The sequence below is a fragment of the Melanotaenia boesemani genome, chromosome 12, assembly GCF_017639745.1.
Source record: "Melanotaenia boesemani isolate fMelBoe1 chromosome 12, fMelBoe1.pri, whole genome shotgun sequence".
In the NCBI taxonomy this organism is placed as follows: Eukaryota; Metazoa; Chordata; class Actinopteri; order Atheriniformes; family Melanotaeniidae; genus Melanotaenia; species Melanotaenia boesemani.
The window spans coordinates 29,962,074-29,972,185 of NC_055693.1; positions in this window are offsets into that span (position 1 = coordinate 29,962,074).

A 10,112-nucleotide genomic window follows, 5' to 3' on the forward strand; every position below is an offset into this window, starting at 1 on the left:
AGTAAGGGGGGGGAAGGGGGGGGGGGGGCAGTGCGTGTGTATCAACATTCTGCAGGAAAGTTTGAGTGTCAATGGCAGAGGGACAGGATAAGGTGTGTGCGTGTGTGAGGGTGTGTGTGTGTGTGTACGTGCACACGTGCTTGTATGTGAATGCTAGTTTCTGTGTCTGTGTAATTGGGCAAACTGTATTTGATCGAAAGAGCAACCCATGGCTTTTAGTTTGCATGCAACAGCCAGTATTCTCTGTCGGGTCAAATTTGACCCAGAACACCACAAATGTCACTTTTTTGGAAGGGGACCCTTAGAATTGACCAATTTAAAAAAAATGTCTTTTGTTATGTTAGGATAATAGTTTCTGAGGATATCATGAGATCTTGTTCCAATAAAAAAAATTAAATGGTACTTCTTGCATATCTAAACTTGAAAACGGGTCAAAATTGACCCGTAGAAACTGTTAATAAGTGACTGTTTTTTTTTCTCTCTCTCTCTCTCTCTAACAGAGTAAGTGAAATGCAATTTTCTTATTTGTGCATTTAAACTTAAAGTAGGAGAGACATCACAGTCGGAGATTTGTACAGCAGGGAGCATTCCCTGGAACAGTATTGGTTGGATTGGGTTTTCACCCGACCCACGTTTCACCCGAGTTAACTGAAGGAGTTATTTACAGCGTGAATCTTAGACATGCCTGGTCATAAGTTACAACAGCATGTGTCACTTCTTTCAAACACATTTATTTATGTATTGTTTGTGTGTAAACCACATTAGACCTTCAGTCACTTCCAGAAACCAGACCTTGTAGATGTGGGTGCAGAACAAAGAATACACCCTGGTCTTATACTAAATGATGTATGAAGATGATGATAATAAAATACTTTGATAGGACTAAACCGATGGGGAGTGGTGAGCAGATTTAAACCCTTCAAAAGAAACCCTCACATGGGCTGTAAACATCTGTGTTTCAACCCGAGGGTTTAGAAACACCTGAACCTGAAGTCTGATGGATGGCTGAGCTGTCGATGGTTCTGATCGTGTAGCAGCCTGCACCTGAAAAAAATAAATTGATCCGAAAGGTTCCACAATGACCAGAAACATCAACAGGACGACAAACTGTGGAACAAATTTATTTATTCATACTCCACCACCTCCACCCAATCCATCGTCCATGATGCTCATGTGAAGTCATTTAACCTCAGGTGAGTAAATCAAGTAACCAAAGTGCCTTATTCTATAACAACATTAAATATCCTGTCATTTAGAAACGAATAAAAAATACACACACACACACACACACACACACACATATATATATATATATATATATATATATATATATGCTTACAGTCATGGGAGCCAAATTTAGTTATGATGTTCAGAGACACTAGTAAAAATGGTGGCATAAATATGTCAGTTGCCATGTTTGTAGACCCAAGGCTCATTGTAAAAGAATAAAAACACAGTTATTTCATTAAAATTATTAGATTCAAATAGAAACAATATTTTAAATTGAAGGTACTGTATGTTGTGTTTACACTCACAATGAAAATTATTTATGGCAGGCCCGATTCTTTTCTGGGAAATGGCAAATAGCACATAACTGTTAGGGTTCCTGCGTTTAGGGGTCCAGACCATCTCTGCTTGACACATCCTTAACAATAACAACCAAAAGTGGGTTTGTAGGATTTGATTTTCATATTTTAAGCTGCAAGATGCTGCCTTGCTTTTGGATTTTTTTTCTTACCAGAGATCTCCACACCAAAAAATAGATAAAAGAAAAACTTCATAAGATAAGTGCACTTTTGTACTAACACACACACAGACACAAACGCACACACACACACACACCCCACCCCCGCGCGCACACACACACACACACACACAAATATGTCATTTAAGATTATTCAGTTTTGTAAGGCAAATGTCACAGTAGCAACTTAGGGTAGAGATTCAGTCTCTATTAGGGATGTGCAAGCATCATCGATTAAGCAGAACGGAGCAAAGCGTTGACATCTGTTTCTCAGAGTCAACTCTGGATGGCAACAAAACAAAGGGAAGCATGGCAATACTTCACTCAACTGGACATCAAAGTCAAATGCACTTCATGTGGGATGAAGCTAGCGTACCAGCACGATGAGGACACACTAAACCTTCATGCAAATGTTGTATTTCAGCAGCAAAAAGACCAGTCTTAAAGATGAGAATTGGTTTTGTTATAGCTGAAAACACGTGTGTGGGTGACATTTAGCTTACCTGGTAGAGTAGCTGCCCCATTTCAGAGGTCACAGCTCCTCAACACAGCCCTCCCGGGTTCGATTCCTAGCCTGCGGCCCTTTGTTGCATATCATTCCTCTCTATTTAACCCCCTTTACTGTCTATTTATTGTACAATAAAAACCCAGAGAAGCCACAAAATCTTAATAAAAGATGAAAGAGAGCAGTGACTATGAGTCCATATGGTTGTCTGTGTGTTGGCCTTGTGATGGACTCGTAGCCTGTCCTGGGTGTACCCCACCACTCACAGCTGGGATAGGTTCCAACCTCTCCACAACTCAGAACCGGAATAGATGGATGCATTGATACTACATCTGTACTTGAACAAAAGTTACAACCGGACGGAGAAATAGGAACTGAAAAACAACTTAGGAATAAGGACATGATTTTTACTGTCTTATTACCCAGCAGCTGGTCATACCATGGCTTGCCCAGTCCAGTCTGGGATTGGATATTCAGGCAAACCAGATCAACAAATGATTCATGATAAAATTGTGCCTAAAAGAAGAATCAGTACAAGCTGTCTTGATTTCCACTGAAGTATTTTTTCTATTAGTTGAGTGTGTGGAAGTTAGCTTAATTTGCAGAGTGTGCTAATGTGAGGGTACTCGATCATTTCTGTGATAGCGTGCCTTTAGGGTTGTTGACTGTGCAATATCTCTAATAAATAGGTTTGTTTTTGTTTGTTTTTTTGTTTATTTAAAGTTAGGTAATGTATCAGAGACAAACTAAGCAGCTGTTTGAAAAACATGAAAATCCATTAAAAAGAATTTGCTACATAAAATGTTTTGAGTTTAAATATTTTTGTTTTACTTTTCACGGATCCCTGTTCTGAGTGGTTTGAACATTAGCTTCCCATCACAACACCTCCCTCTTCTCCAAATTGAGAGTGCTCTGAATGTTGTTTATAGCATGCAAGACATGAATTAAGCAGAAGGAAAATCCCTTTAATAACGTATTTGCATTAAAAATGAAAGAGAAGTATAACCACTATTGGGTGTTCATGCCGTGAAGTCAAATGAGATTACAGGTTATACATTATTATTATTCCAGGTTTCTTTTCAGTATATAAAAATACCACATGGAGCTGTTTAAATAGATTCAAGACTAATTGGCTTGTGTTGCAAATTAACCTTTATACTTTTGTTCATTCTGGCCTTAAATGACACCACCCTTTATAGTATATGACAGTTTGGGTCTTCACAAATCCTCATTTTTTCCTCTGACCTCACCTACAGTTCACCAACCCAAACTCTCCAGCATCACAGATCTAGACAGTTGGGGCCATTTGGAGGGCGTGGGTAGCAGGTGGCGGAGAGCCTGCCAAGGAAGGTCACAGTTTGATTCCCTGAAATTGTGAATGTGTCCAGCCGCATCAACGCATCCTTGAACATGGCGACAACCAGCCACATGTCAAAATCTTTCTAATGGCATGGACATTGATATGCTGAATGGTTGTAGATATCTCTGCTGCTGCATCCGCTGTGGCAATCTATGCTCAAAAAATGAATTATGCAAGCTTGTAAATTTCAAAAAGGACCAAGTACAGCTTGAGAAACCAAGAGAGACTTGTCATTTTGAAAGCTTGTCACAGCTCTTTGGCCAACTGTTTATTTGAAAACCCTTAAAGTGTGAAGCTTTATTTCTCTTCCCTCCCTTTCTACAACACCAATATGATTTGTTTCACAAAAAGTGAAGCACTGGTTAATTCAGAACTTAAACTAAAGTAACCTTTTCTTTTAATTAGATCTTTCTGAGCTACACCTATCAGCAGGTTCTGTGCACAGCGCCCCTGAATGAGGTGTCTCTGCATTGTTTTCATTAATCTCACTCTGATGAGAAGGGACTTTGCTTTCCCACAAGATCAAAAGCACTTCATCATAATGCTTTCTTTGACAACTATAATCACCACCTCCTCTCCACAGGTGCTGATAGGAGAAAGTGTTCAATTAGCCCCCTGCTATATTTCGCCAGCATCTGCTGGCACAGTAAGCACCCGTGCTTTGGTTTCAGCTCAGGCTGAAGTGGTCATCCTCATTCCACATGATTTCGCCCTCTGTGGGGGGCTTGTTTTATCAGTAAACATTGCCTCTGTAGCTTTTCCCTGATTTAATTACACCCAGTTTTATGAAGATGAATACTCCTATTTCTTAATAGTGATAAATTTGGAGTAGTCTATATTTTTCACTTGCATGACAAGCACTGATTTGTGTGTGCAGGCATTTAGACATGTTTAGAAAAACCCAGAAAAACAGTAAGGCAAGTTTATTTGTATACCACATTTCATGTACAAGACAATTCAAAGTGCTTTACATAAAACATAAAAACATTACAGCGAGGTGTGGGGAAATAAAAAAAAGAAAGAAAAATAAAGATTAAAAAAGATAAAATTGATTACATAAAAACAGCAGGAAAAAGCTCAGATAGAGGTAAGGTAAAATAAAGGTAAGATTTCAGCGTAAAAGAACCAAATGCAGATCTGGATTTCTAAATAAAAACTAGTGAAATGCAGCAGAGAACAGGTGGGTCTTCAACCTTGATTTAAATAAACATGCACTTTAAATAAAATATTATCTCATGGAGTCCCAAAGCCTCCAGTCCTCTGGCTCCAAGTAGTCACTCTCTACCCCTGCAGTGATTAATAGCCGTCTGTTAAGTACGTGTAAATGCTGGTCATACATGACTGCAGATTTTGGAGGGCATTGGACTTAAATCAATACCTGAGTTTCAATAACACGATGTCAGAAACTGACAAGAAGCACAGTGCAGTAAATCAGATTTTCAGCGAAGCCAAAGAGGAGGTGACCTGCTTCAGTGCAACATTTAGTAAATGGATTTTTAAAATGGGGACATCCAGAGCTGTGTTAGACACTGAGGGAGGGGTAGGGGGGATGTGTGTCTGCTGAGAACAAAGTACAGGATGTAGTGACTAAAGGAGCATCAATCATTGCACCTTAGCAGCCCTATAAACAGTTCGTTACATTAATTGCCAGGTTTTTTTTTTTTTTTTTTTTTTTTTTTGTGTGTGTGTTTTCATTGCAGAATGTCTGCAGGAAATATGGTGACATACAGTAGTAGACAAATTAATTCAATTGTTTTTACTTTTTATTTTCCCTTTGCTGAAACAAGAATTCTTTGTCTGTGAGATGAGAAACGAGTTAGCAGGTAAGATTACATCATAACCAGATTCATGGGTTTTAAAGCTGCATCTTTATGATTGTTGGAATGAGATTGCACCATCTAACCTATGGCAAAAAAGTCTGTAACTTATACCTCAATTATATATTTGTGTTCATGCATCCCAAGACCAGTTGTGTATCGTGCTAGTTTGAGCTGCGTCTCAGACATACATCACTGACTCAAGGCATTAATTTTATAGTCCATTACTGCTGAAGAACAGCTTTCCATAGCAATAAAGTGGATACACGAGATATTTTTAGGACCTGGCTGCTTTTTTCTTGCCTTACAATAAATACTACTTTCCAGGGCAGCCTTTATATTAGCAGGATTTATATGTGTGGCCAGGATTTATCAATAATTGTGGAACAAGATGTTGGCAATGAGGACATGGAATGAAGAAAACTTAATGTCAACTTTGTGGGTTGTTTCTATCAAACCAAAGAGGTCTTTGGAGATGAATAGTTGCATTACCCTGGAAAAAAATCCCATACTGTCTGAGAAGACAATACAATACTTGTTTGAAAATTTGGCAACCATATTTATATTATATAGAAACATCTCTTGTGCAAAGTGTTTAACCCCATCCTTAACCTTCATGTTTGTTTCTTCCCTTTAGTTCTAATTATATGGACTTTGTCTCATGTTGTCATGTTGACTTGTTTGTTTGTGAATGTACAGATACATTAAATTATTAATAAAATAGTCCAAAAAATATGTATAATTTGCTTCAAACCAGGTCTTAAAATGAGGTAAATACAACTTCAAATAAACAACAGCATATGTATGTCAGATTGCCATATCATTGTTTACTGGTCAAAAACTGAGCTAAAATTCAGAAGCAGCGTATGAAATCCAGGTCAGTGCTGCTTTTATAAGAATTAAGAGAGTAAGTAGCTGCCAGGTGCTGCTGATCAACTATTTTTGATTAAATGATCATAAATCAATGTGAGCACCTCTGTAAAAATAACAAAGTTCTGGTAGTTTGCTGCTTTAGAGCATTCAGATCTGTGTTAACGCAATGCAAGGAAGAAAGTCATCAGCAATGATCTTATTGCTGCTCATAAGTCTAGGAAGTTTATGGGGTCTTTTGCAAACTATTTGGAGTGAATCATTTAACAGTGAGAAAGAGGATTCTCAGATGGAAAACTTTGACCAGGAGTGGACGTCCCAGCATGTTCACGGTTGTGTAACGCTCAAAGAAACTGCAAGAGCTACATCTCACACTGTACAGGCCTAGTTAGCATATGAAATGTAAAAGTTCATGACAGTAAAGTTTGAAAAATTTAAGAAGGATGGCTTGTTGGAAAAATTACTAGGAGAAAAAAAAAACTAATTTCTATAAAGAAAGAAAAAACATGCCAGCAGAGCTCAGTTTTGAAAAGGTGTATCTAAACAAACCTCAAGCATTAATGTCCTTTGGACAGACCAGACCAAAGTAGAGATGTCTAAAGGTAAGTACAGAACCATGTTTGCTGAAAAACATACCATGAGCCAAGGTCATTTAACCTCAAACGCAAGGCCCCTGTGGTGACATCAGTATAAAAAATAAATAAATAAGATGTGGTAATGTCTTACTGAAGGAAGAAAATGAGATCAATGAGTAGTGGTGACACACATATTTAAAGGCAGTTATGCCCTGTTAATTCTCTTTTAATGATAGGATGGGTTACAGTATTATAACCAAGCTAGTGGACTGTTTTACTTCAGAACAACAAACTTAGACGGGACACCAGGTACGCCAACCAGCAGCAGCTCTATAGCAATATTTTCCCACAAAAGCTAAATCCCAAAAAAGTCTGTCTCCAGTATATTGACCCTAGGGACATACTACTCCTACTTCATAACCCAAAACTTTATTTATAAAAATGGTTTGTTATAACGATACTTGCAATCTGTTGTAATTTATCACAGCAGGAAACTTAATAAAAGATGTTAATAAGTAAAAGACACTTAGTGTAGATGCTGAACGTGCACAGTTTGAAACAGTTTAAAACAAGATGTGGACATTGCAAGTTGTTACAACTTAGTTATCTCGTTTCCATGTGTCAGTCTGGACCAAAACCTAATAATTCACGGCTGCTGGATAACATCTTGTGGCCATGCATTTGTAACGTGTGGCCACAAGTTTTTTTTTTTTTTTTTTTTTTTATATCAATATCAGCAGAAGGGCTCAGTAAGGCGATCTGTCTGATGGCTAAAGAAAATGCTAATGAATCAGGACAATGATCACATCAACTACAACAAATCTACAACAGAATGACTAAAAAGATAAGAATAAAGGTGTAGTAATGGTCCAGGTGAAGCCCAGACCTTACTTAGCATGTTGCAAAGGAACTATGCGTAATTTTATGTAAGACCAGATATTATTTTTATATTATGTTTTTTTTTTACACATTACTGTTTATGATGTCATGTTTTCCTTTACCATGCATTGCATTTAAGATATCTGGGAAAATCTCTTTATATGCATAAAGGTTGTGATGAGTAATTTAATTCTCTCCTGCTACAGATGCCATACAACATCATTAGGTCAGGTCACTTTTCATGCACAGAAAAAAAAGCCACTTTATAGGCCTGCAAATCATAATGCCCTCCTTTAATGTAAATCAGACTGAGGATATAATTGATTTAATTACATAAAGCAAGGTCACTGAACCTATCTCCAGCAACAATCTGGGTCTATGTCTTTAGAGCTGTCCTTTCACAGTGACCTGCCTGTGCTAAGAAGCCATCTGACTGAGTCACAGTAAAGCAAACGCTGAGCTAAAAATCCTTAAAGCTCTGCTCTTTTTTTAGCCCTTTACTTCCTCTGTCACAGCTGGTCTTGAGGAATCAGTGTGCTTCAGCTGAAGCCCTCTCTATCATAACTGTTCAGCATTAGAACTATAGGAGCTGTATTTAAAGGACCAGTGACATGCTTTTCTTCGTGTTTTTGGCTAAGGTGGTTCTAGTTGCAGAGAACTGTAAATATATGCCTGAGTAAACAGGCAGGTATATGTGAAGCTTTTCATTCAAAAGTCCCCCTTAGATATATTAATGAAACACCTTTAAACTGCAAAAAGTCAGTTTATTGTACTGCTTCCTTTTCTTCAGTTCACCATTTTTGCAATGTTCTTGAATTTCTTGTATCTATGTTCTTTATGATGACATGTATATAACACATCAATTTTACGCATCATATACACTGGCAAATTGCATCACAGCACAGCTACACTTATCAGGTTGGCTGCTTAGTCTAGACATTAAACTTAGACATTAGAAATTAAGGATGGACATACAACAAGGCACTAAGTGAGGACATGCTTTGCTAACATCTGACGTTAAATCTCAGTACAAAACTCGTAAATACTAATACTGGATCGCTGGGCTAAACCACAGTGCTGAAGTGCCACCTACTGTTCATAGTTGGAACAGTATTATTCAGGATATGATGATATAGAGCAGTGGTTTTCAAACTGGGGGTCAGGACCCCCATGGGGGTTGCCAGATAATTTCTGGGGGTCGCCAGATTATTTTGAAAAATATATAGCCTACATTTATCTAATAAGTTTGGGATTTTTACCAGGGCTGTCAAAATAAACAATTTATGACGAGATAAATCTTTAAATTTAGCACCATAGTTATTTTTAAACATTAACAACAGAGTTAGTACACCCACCACATTAAAAATCTGAATTTGACATTATCTCCACAGGAGAAGCTGATTTTGGGCATGTAGGTGCTTTAATCTCACTTTATGCTCCTTAATTATGGTGAATCTGACAGTTATTTCAGCCTTATAGTTAGAGGATGGCTGCAAGATGACCTACAGTAGTTGATACATTACACAATCAATCACTAAGCTGTTACGTGGGGGTGGGGATTGCAAACACCAATGCATCCTATCTTGGTGGGTCGTGACTCAAAAAATTGGAAAACCACTGATACAGAGCACGGATCATCTACTCCAGACCTCTTGAGTTAATGTCCTGCAGGTTTACGAAGCTTTCCTGCTGCATCAACACTGACTCAAATAATAGGTTGTTAAGAGGCTTGTGCAGAACTTGATTAACTGCTGGAGAACCATTACATTTGAAGCATGTCTGTAGCAACAGGGAAACATCAAAAACCTGCAGGACACTGGCCCGGGAGGTCTGCGGTTGGTGATCCCTGTTATAGAGTTTAATGGCTAATCAAGACTAGTTATTGCTATCAGTAGTTAGTTAATGTGGAGCGCTGGGTGCCGCCTCCATCAAGAAGACTACCCCCCTAAAACATAAATTTATTAGATCATGAAAAATGTTTAACTACATTAAAATGAATTACTCATGCAGTGTGATAGGCTGTCTGTCAGCATTTATGGAGAACTGCTTGTATTTGGTTAATAACGTCCTGTGTAAATACACAAGTTTTATCTGCAAGGGCCTCCAGCCAAAATGTTCTCACATTGGCTCTGTCAAGATTTTTGCTGGGACTCAGCTTTGCACCACTAGCCAGTCAGAACTGTCTTTAGTTTCAGATCTAAGAGGTCATGAGTCTCAACCTCAAGGTAACTTAAATTTGTGTCATGTTAACATCAGGCATGAATGCAGTTTAGTGCAAAGATCATAGATACACTAAACGAAAAGGCAGCTAAGGGGGGCACCAAATATTTTAAGTTGATTCAATTATTGGACAATAAAAAAA